This window comes from Scyliorhinus torazame, chromosome X (genome assembly GCF_047496885.1).
Source record: "Scyliorhinus torazame isolate Kashiwa2021f chromosome X, sScyTor2.1, whole genome shotgun sequence".
In the NCBI taxonomy this organism is placed as follows: domain Eukaryota; kingdom Metazoa; phylum Chordata; class Chondrichthyes; order Carcharhiniformes; family Scyliorhinidae; genus Scyliorhinus; species Scyliorhinus torazame.
In genome coordinates, this window is record NC_092738.1 from 6,527,588 (window position 1) to 6,545,809 (window position 18,222).

The 18,222-nt window shown below is 54.9% G+C and overlaps 1 protein-coding gene across 1 annotated transcript in view; it reads left to right on the forward strand.

The window, feature by feature from the left end:
* The window catches only part of LOC140405523 (growth/differentiation factor 11-like), a 421,047-nt gene that overhangs the window by 12,092 nt on the left and 390,733 nt on the right, over positions 1 to 18,222 (forward strand). The gene's annotated exons all lie outside the window — the stretch shown is intronic.

Consider the following 18,222-nt stretch of genomic DNA (forward strand, 5'->3'; position numbering starts at 1 on the left):
TGTGTAACCATCACATTCACTTGCCTTCTGATCAGAAAAATGGCAGAGCTAGCATAAGTGTGCAAAATATGATAGATTGGGGAGATAGAGTCAGATTCTGGGAAGATAAAAGAGAAAGCGAGGGCATTACACAGTGGAAACACTTCCCATTTTATCGGGGGGGCAAGAACCTTTGAAGTGTTACTACCCATGAAATTGGCAGTGTTTGTCATGTCTGTTTATAACACTTCCCCACCCTCTTTTGAACATTTGAACCAGTGTAAACCAGATTAGAACCTGATGCGATGAGATTCCCCCTACCCAATACCCCCCCCCCCCCAAAGGTGAACAAAAGAAAACAAGCACCTCACCCTTTCCCTGCACACTTTAGAAATTCATTTAGAAAAAGGTTTCTCTTCCCAATCGCCTATTTGATTTGACAATGAGGAAATGGCTTTTTATTTTAATGGGTGACGTCTCATCCGAGGCCTCCCCTTGTCCATTGGGAAAATAAATTGTGGAGGTTAATTAGTTAGGAAAGCTATTTATCAAACCTCTGTGACCCCATGAACCTTTAGCTAAGGGCCCCTCGAGTCTTAAACGCCGTGAGGCACACTTGTCTTGGTTTGGTTTAAAGGTCCCACATCCAATCACTGTGCCCTTTCCGATTCACAAAAGCTTCACGTATAAAGAGTTTTTGAAAAGTCTGCTTTAGATATGAGCAGGGGAATAACAAAATCACAGTATCCGCTGAACACACTTGGAGTGCAAATAGGAAATTGTGTGTTCCCTAGGACTCTGTACACGTGACTCAAAAGCTTTGCTCGTGGTTAATACCTTTTGTCCATCACCCAGCAGTTTCATCCACACACAATCTGTGACAATAGGTACAGTAGTGTAGCAGTTATGTTACTGAATTAATAACCAGGAGGACGGAATTCAAATCCCACTATTAGGAAATGTGAATTCAGTTTCAATCTGGAAAGGCTGGTATCAGTAAAAGTGAGCATGAAAGTTGTCAGATTGTTGCAAAAATCTGAATGGTATTTCAGGAAGGGACCATCCTTAACAGTTGTACAAGGGGCAACTCGGCATCGTAATCAATGCCACCCGTGCCAGGGATTCCCGCCTCCTCAGACTAAATAAAAAATGCACCCTTTCCACTGAATCACTTGATCTTCCCACTGGGAAGTTTAAGACCCCCATGTTAGGGAGCGTGTTAAATGAACTTCAACTGTGGCAGTAATAATTCATTTTGACCGAATTTACACAACAGAATTGCGATAAAGGTGAGAATAAAGACCTCGCAAATATTCTACTAGAAGTGCTGACAAGATTCTTACGCCATGCACATTGTTTGTTTTCAGTTCTCTCCTGGACAAACAATTTGAGAGCCGGATGACATTATGTGGGGCCAGCGATATGGGGTCGTGACCCCTGTCTGTTCGGGTAGGGTCATTGACTGCAGCTGAGTAAGTGCCCGATGGCCGCAGGACACTATTAAATAGAGCAGCACGTTCTGGGGAATACAAATCCCAGTGCAATTCTCTGCACATGTCAGTGGGACAAGATCAGCTTTTCATAAAATGGTGTTAAAAGTGAATTTGATTTTTAGGACCATTAGTTAATATTGGATATTCTTGTAAATTAAGTCAGAGCATTGAAAATCCTGTCCCTATTTACAGCTCATACTTTTATCCATTTATTACATTGTGGATGAAGATTTCTAGTAATGAACTGCAAATTGTTCCTCTGTGAACCTGCAGTACTGCTCTGAATTGAGATCCTGATGGAGCAGAACAATATATTGCACAAACCCAGTAGAGTCTCGCACAGCGAATAATTCAAATTATTTTTTTGCGAAGATTAATTTCCCCAGGTTTATCCACTCCTCTCAAACATCTTCTCATTTATCAATCACATTCAACCAATCCTCAACCATTCAATCACAGTCAACAAAACTTCTCTCTCTGTACTCACCCTGTGTAACCCCTGGGCCCTGTTCTCTCTCTCTCTCTGTTCTCACCCTGTGTAACCCCTGGGCCCTGTTCTCTCTCTCTCTGTACTCACCCTGTGTAACCCCCTGGGCCCTGTTCTCTCTCTCTCTGTTCTCACCCTGTGTAACCCCTGGGCCCTGTTCTCTCTCTCTGTACTCACCCTGTGTAACCCCTGGGCCCTGTTCTCTCTCTCTGTACTCATCCTGTGTAACCCCCTGGGCCCTGTTCTCTCTCTCTGTACTCACCCTGTGTAACCCCCTGGGCCCTGTTCTCTCTCTCTGTACTCATCCTGTGTAACCCCTGGGCCCTGTTCTCTCTCTCTCTGTACTCACCCTGTGTAACCCCCTGGGCCCTGTGCTCTCTCTCCCTGTACACACTCTGTGTAACCCCCAGGGCCCTGTTCTCTCTGTACTCACTCTGTGTAACCCCCTGGGCCCTGTTCTCTCTCTCTGTACTCACCCTGTGTAAACCCTGGGCCCTGTTCTCTCTCGCTCTGTACTCACCCTGTGTAACCCCTGGGCCCTGTTATCTCTCTCTCTGTACACACTGTGTAACCCCCTGGGCCCTGTTCTCTCTCTCTCTGTACTCACCCTGTGTAACCCCTGGGCCCTGTTCTCTCTCTCTCTGTACTCATCCTGTGTAACCCCTGGGCCCTGTTCTCTCTCTCTGTACTCACCCTGTGTAACCCCTGGGCCCTGTTCTCTCTGTCTGTACTCACCCTGTGTAACCCCTGGGCCCTGTTCTCTCTCTCTCTGTACTCACCCTGTGTAAACCCTGGGCCCTGTTCTCTCTCTCTGTACTCATCCTGTGTAACCCCTGGGCCCTGTTCTCTCTCTCTGTACTCACCCTGTGTAACCCCTGGGCCCTGTTCTCTCTGTCTGTACTCACCCTGTGTAACCCCTGGGCCCTGTTCTCTCTCTCTCTGTACTCACCCTGTGTAACCCCTGGGCCCTGTTCTCTCTCTCTGTACTCACCCTGTGTAACCCCCTGGGCCCTGTTCTCTCTCTCTGTACTCACCCTGTGTAACCCCTGGGCTCTGTTCTCTCTCTCTCTGTACACACTGTGTAACCCCCTGGGCCCTGTTCTCTCTCTCTCTGTACTCACCCTGTGTAACCCCTGGGCCCTGTTCTCTCTCTCTGTACTCACCCTGTGTAACCCCCTGGGCTCTGTTCTCTCTCGCTCTGTACTCACCCTGTGTAACCCCTGGGCCCTGTTCTCTCTCTCTGTACTCACCCTGTGTAACCCCCTGGGCCCTGTTCTCTCTCTCTGTACTCACCCTGTGTAACCCCTGGGCCCTGTTCTCTCTCTCTCTGTACTCTTCCTGTCTAGCCCCGCATCCTGTTCTCTCTCTCTCTGTACTCACCCTGTGTATCCCCTGCGCCCTGTTCTCTCTCTCTCTGTACTCACCCTGTGTAACCCCTGGGCCCTGTTCTCTCTCTCTGTACACACCCTGTGTAACCCCCTGGGCCCTGTTCTCTCTCTCTCTGTTCTCACCCTGTGTAACCCCCTGGGCCCTGTTCTCTCTCTCTGTACTCACCCTGTGTAACCCGCTGGGCCCTGTTCTCTCTCTCTATACTCACCCTGTGTAACCCCTGGGCCCTGTTCTCTCTCTCTTTCTGTACTCACCCTGTGTAACCCCCTGGGCCCTGTTCTCTCTCTCTCTGTACTCACCCTGTGTAACCCCTGGGCCCTGTTCTCTCTCTCTCTGTACTCACCCTGTGTAACCCCCTGGGCTCTGTTCTCTCTCTCTCTGTACTCACCCTGTGTAACCCCCTGGGCCGTGTTCTCTCTCTCTCTCTGTACTCACCCTGTGTAAGCCCCTGGGCCCTGTACTCTCTCTCTCTGTACTCACCCTGTGTAACCCCCTGGGCCCTGTTCTCTCTCTCTCTGTACTCACCCTGTGTAACCACTGGGCCCTGTTCGCTCTCTCTGTACTCACCCTGTGTAACCCCTGGGCCCTGTTCTCTCTCTCTCTGGACTCACCCTGTGTAACCCCTGGGCCCTGTTCTCTCTCTCTGTACTCACCCTGTGTAACCCCCTGGGCCCTGTTCTCTCTTTCTCTGTACACACCGTGTGTAACCCCTGGGCCCTGTTCTCTCTCTCTGTACTCACCCTGTGTAACCCCCTGGGCCCTGTTCTCTCTCTCTCTCTGTACTCACCCTGTGTAACCCCTGGGCCTTGTTCTCTCTCTGTCTGTACTCACTCTGTGTAACCCCCTGGTCCCTGTTCTCTCTCTCTCTGTACTCACTCTGTGTAACCCCCTGGTCCCTGTTCTCTCTCTCTCTGTACTCACTCTGTGTAACCCCTGGGTCCTGTTCTCTCTCTGTTCTCACCATGTGAAACCCCCTGGGCCTTGTTCTCTCTCTCTCTGTACTCAACCTGTGTAACCCCCTGGGCCCTGTTCTCTCTCTCTCTGTACTCACCGTGTGTAACCCCTGGGCCCTGTTCTCTCTCTCTCTGTACTCACCCTGTGTAACCCCCTGGGCCCTGTTCTCTCTCTCTTTGTACTCACCCTGTGTAACCCCCTGGGCCCTGTTCTCTCTCTCTCTGTACTCACCCTGTGTAACCCCTGGGCCCTGTTCTCTCTCTCTCTGTACTCACCCTGTGTAACCCCCTGGGCCCTGTTCTCTCTCTCTGTGTACTCACTCTGTGTAACCCCCTGGGCCCTGTTCTCTCTCTCTCTGTACTCACCCTGTGTAACCCCCTGGGCCCTGTTCTCTCTCTCTGTGTACTCACTCTGTGTAACCCCCTGGGCCCTGTTCTCTCTCTCTCTGTACTCACCCTGTGTAACCCCCTGGGCCCTGTTCTCTCTCTCTCTGTACTCACCCTGTTAACCCCCTGGGCACTGTTCTCTCTTCTGTACTCACCCTCTGTAACCCCCCGAGCCCTGTTCTCTCTCTCTGTGTACTCACCCTGTGTAACCCCTGGGCCCTGTTATCTCTCTCTCTGTAGTCACTCTGTGTAACCCCCTGGGCCCTGTTCTCTCTCTCTGTACTCACCCTGTGTAACCCCTGGGCCCTGTTCTCTCTCTCTGTACTCACCCTGTGTAACCCCCTGGGCCCTGTTCTCTCTCTCTGTGTACTCACCCTGTGTAACCCCTGGGCCCTGTTATCTCTCTCTCTGTAGTCACTCTGTGTAACCCCCTGAGTCCTGTTCTCTCTCTCTGTACTCACCCTGTGTAACCCCTGGGCCCTGTTCTCTCTCTCTGTACTCACCCTGTGTAACCCTCTGGGCCCTGTTCTCTCTCTCTCTGTACTCACCCTGTGTAACCCCTGGGCCCTGTTCTCTCTCTCTGTACTCACCCTGTGTAACCCCCTGGGCCCTGTTCTCTCTCTCTGTGTACTCATCCTGTGTAACACCTGGGCCCTGTTTTCTCTCTCTCTGTTCTCACCCTGTGTAACCCCCTGGGCCCTGTTCTCTCTCTCTCTGTACTCACCCTGTGTAACCCCTGGTCCCTGTATCTCTCTCTCTCTCTGTACTCACCCTGTGTAACCCCTGGGCCCTGTTCTCTCTCTCTGTACTCACCCTGTGTAACTCCTGGGCCCTGTTCTCTCTCTCTGTACTCACCCTGTGTAACCCCTGGGCCCTGTTTTCTCTCTCTCTCTGTACTCACCCTGTGTAACCCCCTGGGCCCTGTTCTCTCTCTCTCTGTACTCACCCTGTGTAACCCCTGGGCCCTGTTCTCTCTCTCTGTGCTCATCCTGTGTAACCCCCTGGGCCCTGTTCTCTCTATCTCTGTTCTCACCCTGTGTAACCCCTGGGCCCTGTTCTCTCTCTCTCTGTTCTCACCCTGTGTAAACCCCTGGGCCCTGTTCTCTCTCTCTGTACTCACCCTGTGTAACCCCCTGGGCCCTGTTCTCTCTCTCTGTACTCACCCTGTGTAACCCCCTGGGCACTGTTCTCTCTCTCTATACTCACCCTGTGTAACCCCTGGGCCCTGTTCTCTCTCTCTCTGTACTCACTCTGTGTAACCCCCTGGGCCCTGTTCTCTCTCTCTCTCTGTACTCACCCTGTGTAAGCCCCTGGGCCCTGTACTCTCTCTCTCTGTACTCACCCTGTGTAACCCCCTGGGCCCTGTTCTCTCTCTCTCTGTACTCACCCTGTGTAAGCCCTGGGCCCTGTTCTCTCTCTCTGTTCTCACCCTGTGTAACCCCCTCAGCCCTGTTCTCTCTCTCTGTGCTCATCCTGTGTAACCCCCTGGGCGCTGTTCTCTCTCTCTCTGTACTCACCCTGTGTAACCCCTGGGCCCTGTTCTCTCTCTCTGTACTCACCCTGTGTAACCCCCTGGGCCCTGTTCTCTCTCTCTCTGTTCTCACCCTGTGTAACCCCTGGGCCCTGTTCTCTCTCTCTCTGTTCTCACCCTGTGTAACCCCCTGGGCCCTGTTCTCTCTCTCTGTACTCACCCTGTGTAACCCCCTGGGCACTGTTCTCTCTCTCTATACTCACCCTGTGTAACCCCTGGGCCCTGTTCTCTCTCTCTCTGTACTCACTCTGTGTAACCCCCTGGGCCCTGTTCTCTCTCGCTCTGTACTCACCCTGTGTAACCCCTGGGCCCTGTTCTCTCTCTCTCTGTACTCACTCTGTGTAACCCCCTGGGCACTGTTCTCTCTCTCTCTGTTCTCACCCTGTGTAACCCCCTGAGCCCTGTTCTCTCTCTCTGTGCTCATCCTGTGTAACCCCCTGGGCACTGTTCTCTCTCTCTCTGTACTCACCCTGTGTAACCCCTGGGCCCTGTTCTCTCTCTCTCACCCTGTGAAACCCCCTGGGCCCTGTTCTCTCTCTCTCTGTACTCACCCTGTGTAACCCCCTGGGCCCTGTTCTCTCTTTCTCTGTACACACCCTGTGTAACCCCTGGGCCCTATTCTCTCTCTCTCTGTACTCACCCTGTGTAACCCCCTGGGCTCTGTTCTCTCTCTCCCTGTACACACTCTGTGTAACCCCCAGGGCCCTGTTCTCTCTGTACTCACTCTGTGTAACCCCCTGGGCCCTGTTCTCTCTCTCTGTACTCACCCTGTGTAACCCCTGGGCCCTGTTCTCTCTCGCTCTGTACTCACCCTGTGTAACCCCTGGGCCCTGTTCTCTCTGTACTCACTCTGTGTAACCCCCTGGGCCCTGTTCTCTCTCTCTGTACTCACCCCGTGTAACCCCTGGGCCCTGTTCTCTCTCGCTCTGTACTCACCCTGTGTAACCCCTGGGCCCTGTTCTCTCTCTCTCTGTACACACTGTGTAACCCCCTGGGCCCTGTTCTCTCTCTCTCTGTGCTCATCCTGTGTAACCCCCTGGGCGCTGTTCTCTCTCTCTCTGTACTCACCCTGTGTAACCCCTGGGCCCTGTTCTCTCTCTCTCACCCTGTGTAACCCCCTGGGCCCTGTTCTCTCTCTCTCTGTACTCACCCTGTGTAACCCCCTGGGCCCTGTTCTCTCTTTCTCTGTACACACCCTGTGTAACCCCTGGGCCCTATTCTCTCTCTCTCTGTACTCACCCTGTGTAACCCCCTGGGCTCTGTTCTCTCTCTCCCTGTACACACTCTGTGTAACCCCCAGGGCCCTGTTCTCTCTGTACTCACTCTGTGTAACCCCCTGGGCCCTGTTCTCTCTCTCTGTACTCACCCTGTGTAACCCCTGGGCCCTGTTCTCTCTCGCTCTGTACTCACCCTGTGTAACCCCTGGGCCCTGTTCTCTCTGTACTCACTCTGTGTAACCCCCTGGGCCCTGTTCTCTCTCTCTGTACTCACCCCGTGTAACCCCTGGGCCCTGTTCTCTCTCGCTCTGTACTCACCCTGTGTAACCCCTGGGCCCTGTTCTCTCTCTCTCTGTACACACTGTGTAACCCCCTGGGCCCTGTTCTCTCTCTCTCTGTACTCACCCTGTGTAACCCCCTGGGCCCTGTTCTCTCTCTCTCTATACTCATCCTGTGTAACCCCTGGGCCCTGTTCTCTCTCTCTGTACTCACCCTGTGTAACCCCTGGGCCCTGTTCTCTCTGTCTGTACTCACCCTGTGTAACCCCTGGGCCCTGTTCTCTCTCTCTCTGTACTCACCCTGTGTAACCCCTGGGCCCTGTTCTCTCTCTCTGTACTCAACCTGTGTAACCCCCTGGGCCCTGTTCTCTCTCTCTCTGTACTCACCCTGTGTAACCCCCTGGGCCCTGTTCTCTCTCTCTGTACTCACCCTGTGTAACCCTTGGGCCCTGTTCTCTCTCTCTCTGTACTCTTCCTGTCTAACCCCTGCATCCTGTTCTCTCTCTCTCTGTACTCACCCTGTGTAACCCCCTGGGCCCTGTTCTATCTTTCTCTGTACACACTGTGTAACCCCCTGGGCCCTGTTCTCTCTCTCTCTGTCCTCACCCTGTGTATCCCCTGCGCCCTGTTCTCTCTCTCTCTGTACTCACACTGTGTAACCCCTGGGCCCTGTTCTCTCTCTCTGTACACACCCTGTGTAACCCCCTGGGCCCTGTTCCCTCTCTCTCTGTTCTCACCCTGTGTAACCCCCTGGGCCCTGTTCTCTCTCTCTGTACTCACCCTGTGTAACCCGCTGGGCCCTGTTCTCTCTCTCTATACTCACCCTGTGTAACCCCTGGGCCCTGTTCTCTCTCTCTCTCTGTACTCACTCTGTGTAACCCCCTGGGCCCTGTTCTCTCTCGCTCTGTACTCACCCTGTGTAACCCCCTGGGCCCTGATCTCTCTCTCGCTGTACTCACTCTGTGTAACCCCCTGGGCCCTGTTCTCTCTCTCTCTCTGTACTCACCCTGTGTAACCCCCTGGGCCCTGTTCTCTCTCTCTCTCTGTACTCACCCTGTGTAAGCCCCTGGGCCCTGTACTCTCTCTCTCTGTACTAACCCTGTGTAACCCCCTGGGCCCTGTTCTCTCTCTCTCTGTACTCAGCCTGTGTAACCACTGGGCCCTGTTCTCTCTCTCTGTACTCACCCTGTGTAACCCCTGGGCCCTGTTCCCTCTCTCTCTGTACTCACCCTGTGTAACCCCCTGGGCCCTGTTCTCTCTCTCTCTGTACTCACCCTGTGTAACCCCTGGGCCCTGTTCGCTCTCTCTCTGTACTCATCCTGTGTAACCCCCTGAGCCTTGTTCTCTCTCTGTCTGTACTCACCCTGTGTAACCCCTGGGCCCTGTTCTTTCTCTCTCTGTACTCACCCTGTGCAACCCCCTGGGCCCTGTTCTCTCTCTCTCTGTACTCACTCTGTGTAACCCCTTGGTCCTGTTCTCTCTCTGTTCTCACCATGTGTAACCCCCTGGGCCCTGTTCTCTCTCGCTCTGTACTCACCCTGTGTAACCCCTGGGCCCTGTTCTCTCTCTCTGTACTCACCCTGTGTAACCCCCTGGGCCCTGTTCTCTCTCTCTGTACTCACCCTGTGTAACCCTTGGGCCCTGTTCTCTCTCTCTCTGTACTCTTCCTGTCTAACCCCTGAATCCTGTTCTCTCTCTCTCTGTACTCACCCTGTGTAACCCCCTGGGCCCTGTTCTATCTTTCTCTGTACACACTGTGTAACCCCCTGGGCCCTGTTCTCTCTCTCTCTGTCCTCACCCTGTGTATCCCCTGCGCCCTGTTCTCTCTCTCTCTGTACTCACACTGTGTAACCCCTGGGCCCTGTTCTCTCTCTCTGTACACACCCTGTGTAACCCCCGGGGCCCTGTTCTCTCTCTCTCTGTACTCACCCTGTGTAACCCCCTAGGCCCTGTTCCCTCTCTCTCTGTTCTCACCCTGTGTAACCCCCTGGGCCCTGTTCTCTCTCTCTGTACTCACCCTGTGTAACCCGCTGGGCCCTGTTCTCTCTCTCTATACTCACCCTGTGTAACCCCTGGGCCCTGTTCTCTCTCTCTCTCTGTACTCACTCTGTGTAACCCCCTGGGCCCTGTTCTCTCTCGCTCTGTACTCACGCTGTGTAACCCCCTGGGCCCTGATCTCTCTCTCTCTGTACTCACTCTGTGTAACCCCCTGGGCCCTGTTCTCTCTCTCTCTCTGTACTCACCCTGTGTAACCCCCTGGGCCCTGTTCTCTCTCTCTCTCTGTACTCACCCTGTGTAAGCCCCTGGGCCCTGTACTCTCTCTCTCTGTACTCACCCTGTGTAACCCCCTGGGACCTGTTCTCTCTCTCTCTGTACTCAGCCTGTGTAACCACTGGGCCCTGTTCTCTCTCTCTGTACTCACCCTGTGTAACCCCTGGGCCCTGTTCCCTCTCTCTCTGTACTCACCCTGTGTAACCCCCTGGGCCCTGTTCTCTCTCTCTCTGTACTCACCCTGTGTAACCCCTGGGCCCTGTTCGCTCTCTCTCTGTACTCATCCTGTGTAACCCCTGGGCCCTGTTCTTTCTCTCTCTGTACTCACCCTGTGCAACCCCCTGGGCCCTGTTCTCTCTCTCTCTGTACTCACTCTGTGTAACCCCTGGGTCCTGTTCTCTCTCTGTTCTCACCATGTGAAACCCCCTGGGCCCTGTTCTCTCTCTCTCTCTCTGTACTCAACCTGTGTAACCCCCTGGGTCGTGTTCTCTCTCTCTGTTCTCACCCTGTGTAACCCCCTGGGCCCTGTTCTCTCTCTCTCTGTACTCACCCTGTGTAACCCCCTGGGCCCTGTTCTCTCTTTCTCTGTACACACCCTGTGTAACCCCTGGGCCCTGTTCTCTCTCTCTGTACTCACCCTGTGTCACCCCCTGGGCCCTGTTCTCTCTCTCTCTGTACTCACCCTGTGTAACCCCCTGGGCCCTGTTCTCTCTCTCTCTGTACTCTTCCTGTCTAACCCCTGCATCCTGTTCTCTCTCTCTCTGTACTCACCCTGTGTAACCCCCTGGGCCCTGTTCTATCTTTCTCTGTACACACTGTGTAACCCCCTGGGCCCTGTTCTCTCTCTCTCTGTCCTCACCCTGTGTATCCCCTGCACCCTGTTCTCTCTCTCTCTGTACTCACCCTATGTAACCCCCTGGGCCCTGTTCTCTCTCTCTCTGTACTCACCCTGTGTAACCCCTGGGCCCTGTTCTCTCTCTCTCTGTACACACCCTGTGTAACCCCCTGGGCCCTGTTCCCTCTCTCTCTGTTCTCACCCTGTGTAACCCCCTGGGCCCTGTTCTCTCTCTCTGTACTCACCCTGTGTAACCCGCTGGGCCCTGTTCTCTCTCTCTATACTCACCCTGTGTAACCCCTGGGCCCTGTTCTCTCTCTCTCTCCGTACTCACTCTGTGTAACCCCCTGGGCCCTATTCTCTCTCGCTCTGTACTCACCCTGTGTAACCCCCTGGGCCCTGATCTCTCTCTCTCTGTACTCACTCTGTGTAACCCCCTGGGCCCTGTTCTCTCTCTCTCTCTGTACTCACCCTGTGTAACCCCCTGGGCCCTGTTCTCTCTCTCTCTCTGTACTCACCCTGTGTAAGCCCCTGGGCCCTGTACTCTCTCTCTCTGGACTCAGCCTGTGTAACCACTGGGCCCTGTTCTCTCTCTCTGTACTCACCCTGTGTAACCCCTGGGCCCTGTTCTCTCTCTCTCTCTGTACTCACCCTGTGTAACCCCCTGGGCCCTGTTCTCTCTCTCTCTGTACTCACCCTGTGTAACCCGCTGGGCCCTGTTCTCTCTCTCTATACTCACCCTGTGTAACCCCTGGGCCCTGTTCTCTCTCTCTCTGTACTCACCCTGTGTAACCCCCTGGGCCCTGTTCTCTCTCTCTCTGTACTCACCCTGTGTAACCCGCTGGGCCCTGTTCTCTCTCTCTATACTCACCCTGTGTAACCCCTGGGCCCTGTTCTCTCTCTCTCTCTGTACTCACTCTGTGTAACCCCCTGGGCCCGGTTCTCTCTCGCTCTGTACTCACCCTGTGTAACCCCCTGGGCCCTGATCTCTCTCTCTCTGTACTCACTCTGTGTAACCCCCTGGGCCCTGTTCTCTCTCTCTCTCTGTACTCACCCTGTGTAACCCCCTGGGGCCTGTTCTCTCTCTCTCTCTGTACTCACCCTGTGTAAGCCCCTGGGCCCTGTACTCTCTCTCTCTGTACTCACCCTGTGTAACCCCCTGGGCCCTGTTCTCTCTCTCTCTGTACTCAGCCTGTGTAACCACTGGGCCCTGTTCTCTCTCTCTGTACTCACCCTGTGTAACCCCTGGGCCCTGTTCTCTCTCTCTCTGGACTCACCCTGTGTAACCCCTGGCCCTGTTCTCTCTCTCTGTACTCACCCTGTGTGACCCCCTGGGCCCTGTTCTCTCTCTCTGTACTCACCCTGTGTAACCCCCTGGGCTCTGTTCTCTCTCTCTGTACTCACCCTGTGTAACCCCTGGGCTCTGTTCTCTCTCACTCTGTACTCACCCTGTGTAACCCCCTGGGCCCTGTTCTCTCTCTCTCTCTGTACTCACCCTGTGTAACCCCCTGGGCCCTGTTCTCTCTCTCTCTGTACTCACCCTGTGTAACCCCTGGGCCCTGTTCGCTCTCTCTCTGTACTCATCCTGTGTAACCCCCTGGGCCTTGTTCTCTCTCTGTCTGTACTCACCCTGTGTAACCCCTGGGCCCTGTTCTCTCTCTCTCTCTGTACTCACTCTGTGTAACCCCCAGGGCCCTGTTCTTTCTCTCTCTGTACTCACCCTGTGTAACCCCCTGGGCCCTGTTCTCTCTCTCTCTGTACTCACTCTGTGTAACCCCTGGGTCCTGTTCTCTCTCTGTTCTCACCATGTGAAACCCCCTGGGCCCTGTTCTGTCTCTCTGTTCTCACCCTGTGTAACCCCCTGGGCCCTGTTCTCTCTCTCTCTGTACTCACCCTGTGTAACCCCCTGGGCCCTGTTCTCTCTTTCTCTGTACACACCCTGTGTAACCCCTGGGCCCTGTTCTCTCTCTCTGTACTCACCCTGTGTAACCCCCTGGGCCCTGTTCTCTCTCTCTCTGTACTCACCCTGTTAACCCCCTGGGCACTGTTCTCTCTTCTGTACTCACCCTCTGTAACCCCCCGAGCCCTGTTCTCTCTCTCTGTGTACTCACCCTGTGTAACCCCTGGGCCCTGTTCTCTCTCTCTCTGTACTCACTCTGTGTAACCCCCTGGGCCCTGTTCTCTCTCGCTCTGTAGTCACCCTGTGTCACCCCCTGGGCTCTGATCTCTCTCTCTCTGTACTCAGCCTGTGTAACCCCCTGGGCCCTGTTCTCTCTCTCTCTGTACTCACCCTGTGTAACCCCCTGGGCCCTGTTCTCTCTCTCTCTGTACTCACCCTGTGTAACCCCCTGGGCCCTGTTCTCTCTCTCTCTGTACTCACCCTGTGTAACCCCCTGGGCCCTGTTCTCTCTCTCTGTACTCATCCTGTGTAACCCCTGGGCCCTGTTCTCTCTCTCTCTGTACTCACCCTGTGTAAGCCCTGGGCCCTGTTCTCTCTCTCTGTTCTCACCCTGTGTAACCCCCTGGGCCCTGTTCTCTCTCTCTGTGCTCATCCTGTGTAACCCCCTGTGCCCTGTTCTCTCTCTCTCTGTACTCACCCTGTGTAACCCCCTGGGCCCTGTTCTCTCTCTCTCTGTACTCACCCTGTGTATCCCCTGGGCCCTGTTCTCTCTCTCTCTGTACTCACCCTGTGTAACCCCTGGGCCCTGTTCTCTCTCTCTGTGCTCATCCTATGTAACCCCCTGGGCCCTGTTCTCTCTCTCTCTGTTCTCACCCTGTGTAACCCCTGGGCCCTGTTCTCTCTCTCTCTCTGTTCTCACCCTGTGTAAACCCCTGGGCCCTGTTCTCTCTCTATCTGTACTCACTCTGTGTAACCCCCTGGGCCCTGTTCTCTCTTTCTCTGTACTCACCCTGTTAACCCCCTGGGCCCTGTTCTCTCTTTCTGTACTCACCCTGTGTAACCCCCTGGGCCCTGTTCTCTCTCTCTCTGTACTCACCCTGTGTAACCCCCTGGGCCCTGTTCTCTCTTTCTCTGTACTCACCCTGTTAACCCCCTGGGCTCTGTTCTCTCTTCTGTACTCACCCTCTGTAACCCCCCGAGCCCTGTTCTCTCTCTCTGTGTACTCACCCTGTGTAACCCCTGGGCCCTGTTCTCTCTCTCTGTACTCACCCTGTGTAACCCCCTGGGCCCTGTTCTCTCTCTCTCTCTGTACTCACCCTGTGTAACCCCCTGGGCCCTGTTCTCTCTCTCTCTGTACTCACCCTGTGTAACCCCTGGGCCCTGTTCGCTCTCTCTCTGTACTCATCCTGTGTAACCCCCTGAGCCTTGTTCTCTCTCTGTCTGTACTCACCCTGTGTAACCCCTGGGCCCTGTTCTTTCTCTCTCTGTACTCACCCTGTGCAACCCCCTGGGCCCTGTTCTCTCTCTCTCTGTACTCACCCTGTGTAATCCCCTGGGCCCTGTTCTCTCTCTCTGTTCTCACCCTGTGTAACCCCCTGGGCCCTGTTCTCTCTCTCTCTGTGCTCATCCTGTGTATCCCACTGGGCCCTGTTCTCTCTCTCTCTGTACTCAACCTGTGTAACCCCCTGGGTCGTGTTCTCTCTCTCTGTTCTCACCCTGTGTAACCCCCTGGGCCCTGTTCTCTCTCTCTCTGTACTCACCCTGTGTAACCCCCTGGGCCCTGTTCTCTCTTTCTCTGTACACACCCTGTGTAACCCCTGGGCCCTGTTCTCTCTCTCTGTACTCACCCTGTGTAACCCCCTGGGCCCTGTTCTCTCTCTCTCTGTACTCACCCTGTGTAACCCCCTGGGCCCTGTTCTCTCTCTCTCTGTACTCTTCCTGTCTAACCCCTGCATCCTGTTCTCTCTCTCTCTGTACTCACCCTGTGTAACCCCCTGGGCCCTGTTCTATCTTTCTCTGTACACACTGTGTAACCCCCTGGGCCCTGTTCTCTCTCTCTCTGTCCTCACCCTGTGTATCCCCTGCGCCCTGTTCTCTCTCTCTCTGTACTCACCCTATGTAACCCCCTGGGCCCTGTTCTCTCTCTCTCTGTACTCACCCTGTGTAACCCCTGGGCCCTGTTCTCTCTCTCTCTGTACACACCCTGTGTAACCCCCTGGGCCCTGTTCCCTCTCTCTCTGTTCTCACCCTGTGTAACCCCCTGGGCCCTGTTCTCTCTCTCTGTACTCACCCTGTGTAACCCGCTGGGCCCTGTTCTCTCTCTCTATACTCACCCTGTGTAACCCCTGGGCCCTGTTCTCTCTCTCTCTCTGTACTCACTCTGTGTAACCCCCTGGGCCCTGTTCTCTCTCGCTCTGTACTCACCCTGTGTAACCCCCTGGGCCCTGATCTCTCTCTCTCTGTACTCACTCTGTGTAACCCCCTGGGCCCTGTTCTCTCTCTCTCTCTGTACTCACCCTGTGTAACCCCCTGGGCCCTGTTCTCTCTCTCTCTCTGTACTCACCCTGTGTAAGCCCCTGGGCCCTGTACTCTCTCTCTCTGTACTCAGCCTGTGTAACCACTGGGCCCTGTTCTCTCTCTCTGTACTCACCCTGTGTAACCCCTGGGCCCTGTTCTCTCTCTCTCTGTACTCACCCTGTGTAACCCCCTGGGCCCTGTTCTCTCTCTCTCTGTACTCACCCTGTGTAACCCGCTGGGCCCTGTTCTCTCTCTCTATACTCACCCTGTGTAACCCCTGGGCCCTGTTCTCTCTCTCTCTCTGTACTCACTCTGTGTAACCCCCTGGGCCCGGTTCTCTCTCGCTCTGTACTCACCCTGTGTAACCCCCTGGGCCCTGATCTCTCTCTCTCTGTACTCACTCTGTGTAACCCCCTGGGCCCTGTTCTCTCTCTCTCTCTGTACTCACCCTGTGTAACCCCCTGGGGCCTGTTCTCTCTCTCTCTCTGTACTCACCCTGTGTAAGCCCCTGGGCCCTGTACTCTCTCTCTCTGTACTCACCCTGTGTAACCCCCTGGGCCCTGTTCTCTCTCTCTCTGTACTCAGCCTGTGTAACCACTGGGCCCTGTTCTCTCTCTCTGTACTCACCCTGTGTAACCCCTGGGCCCTGTTCTCTCTCTCTCTGGACTCACCCTGTGTAACCCCTGGCCCTGTTCTCTCTCTCTGTACTCACCCTGTGTGACCCCCTGGGCCCTGTTCTCTCTCTCTGTACTCACCCTGTGTAACCCCCTGGGCTCTGTTCTCTCTCTCTGTACTCACCCTGTGTAACCCCTGGGCTCTGTTCTCTCTCACTCTGTACTCACCCTGTGTAACCCCCTGGGCCCTGTTCTCTCTCTCTCTCTGTACTCACCCTGTGTAACCCCCTGGGCCCTGTTCTCTCTCTCTCTGTACTCACCCTGTGTAACCCCTGGGCCCTGTTCGCTCTCTCTCTGTACTCATCCTGTGTAACCCCCTGGGCCTTGTTCTCTCTCTGTCTGTACTCACCCTGTGTAACCCCTGGGCCCTGTGCTTTCTCTCTCTGTACTCACCCTGTGTAACCCCCTGGGCCCTGTTCTCTCTCTCTCTGTACTCACTCTGTGTAACCCCTGGGTCCTGTTCTCTCTCTGTTCTCACCATGTGAAACCCCCTGGGCCCTGTTCTGTCTCTCTGTTCTCACCCTGTGTAACCCCCTGGGCCCTGTTCTCTCTCTCTCTGTACTCACCCTGTGTAACCCCCTGGGCCCTGTTCTCTCTTTCTCTGTACACACCCTGTGTAACCCCTGGGCCCTGTTCTCTCTCTCTGTACTCACCCTGTGTAGCCCCCTGGGCCCTGTTCTCTCTCTCTCTGTACTCACCCTGTGTAACCCCCTGGGCCCTGTTCTCTCTCTCTCTGTACTCACCCTGTGTAACCCCCTGGGCCCTGTTCTCTCTCTCTCTGTACTCACCCTGTTAACCCCCTGGGCACTGTTCTCTCTTCTGTACTCACCCTCTGTAACCCCCCGAGCCCTGTTCTCTCTCTCTCTGTACTCACCCTGTGTAACCCCTGAGTCCTGTTCTCTCTCTCACTGTACTCACACTGTGTAACTCCTGGGCCCTGTTTTCTCTCTCTCTCTGTACTCACCCTGTGTAACCCCTGGGCCCTGTTCTCTCTCTCTGTACTCACTCTGTGTAACCCCTGGGCCCTGTTCTCTCTCTCTGTACTCACCCTGTGTAACCCCTGGGCCCTGTTTTCTATCTCTCTCTGTACTCACCCTGTGTAACCCCCTGGGCCCTGTTCTCTCTCTCTGTACTCACCCTGTGTAACTCCTGGGCCCTGTTCTCTCTCTCTGTACTCACCCTGTGTAACTCCTGGGCCCTGTTTTCTCTCTCTCTCTCTGTACTCACCCTGTGTAACCCCTGGGCCCTGTTCTCTCTCTCTGTACTCACCCTGTGTAACCCCTGGGCCCTGTTCTCTCTCTCTCTGTACTCACCCTGTGTAACCCCTGGGCCCTGTTCTCTCTCTCTGTACTCACCCTGTGTAACTCCTGGGCCCTGTTTTCTCTCTCTCTCTGTACTCACCCTGTGTAACCCCTGGGCCCTGTTCTCTCTCTCTGTACTCACTCTGTGTAACCCCCTGGGCCCTGTTCTCTCTCTCTCTGTACTCACCCTGTGTAACCCCTGGGCCCTGTTTTCTCTCTCTCTCTGTACTCACCCTGTGTAACCCCCTGGGCCCTGTTCTCTCTCTCTCTGTACTCACCCTGTGTATCCCCTGGGCCCTGTTCTCTCTCTCTCTGTACTCACCCTGTGTAACCCCTGGGCCCTGTTCTCTCTCTCTGTGCTCATCCTGTGTAACCCCCTGGGCCCTGTTCTCTCTCTCTCTGTTCTCACCCTGTGTAACCCCTGGGCCCTGTTGTCTCTCTCTCTGTTCTCACCCTGTGTAAACCCCTGGGCCCTGTTCTCTCTCTCTGTACTCACCCTGTGTAACCCCCTGGGCCCTGTTCTCTCTCTCTATACTCACCCTGTGTAACCCCTGGACCCTGTTCTCTCTCTCTCTGTACTCACCCTGTGTAACCCCCGGGGCCCTGTTCTCTCTCTCTCTGTACTCACCCTGTGTAACCCCCTGGGCCCTGTTCTCTCTCTCTCTGTACTCACCCTGTGTAAGCCCTGGGCCCTGTTCTCTCTCTCTGTTCTCACCCTGTGTAACCCCCTGGGCCCTGTTCTCTCTCTCTGTGCTCATCCTGTGTAACCCCCTGGGCGCTGTTCTCTCTCTCTCTGTACTCACCCTGTGTAACCCCTGGGCCCTGTTCTCTCTCTCTGTACTCACCCTGTGTAACCCCCTGGGCCCTGTTCTCTCTCTCTCTGTTCTCACCCTGTGTAACCCCTGGGCCCTGTTCTCTCTCTCTCTGTTCTCACCCTGTGTAACCCCCTGGGCCCTGTTCTCTCTCTCTGTACTCACCCTGTGTAACCCCCTGGGCACTGTTCTCTCTCT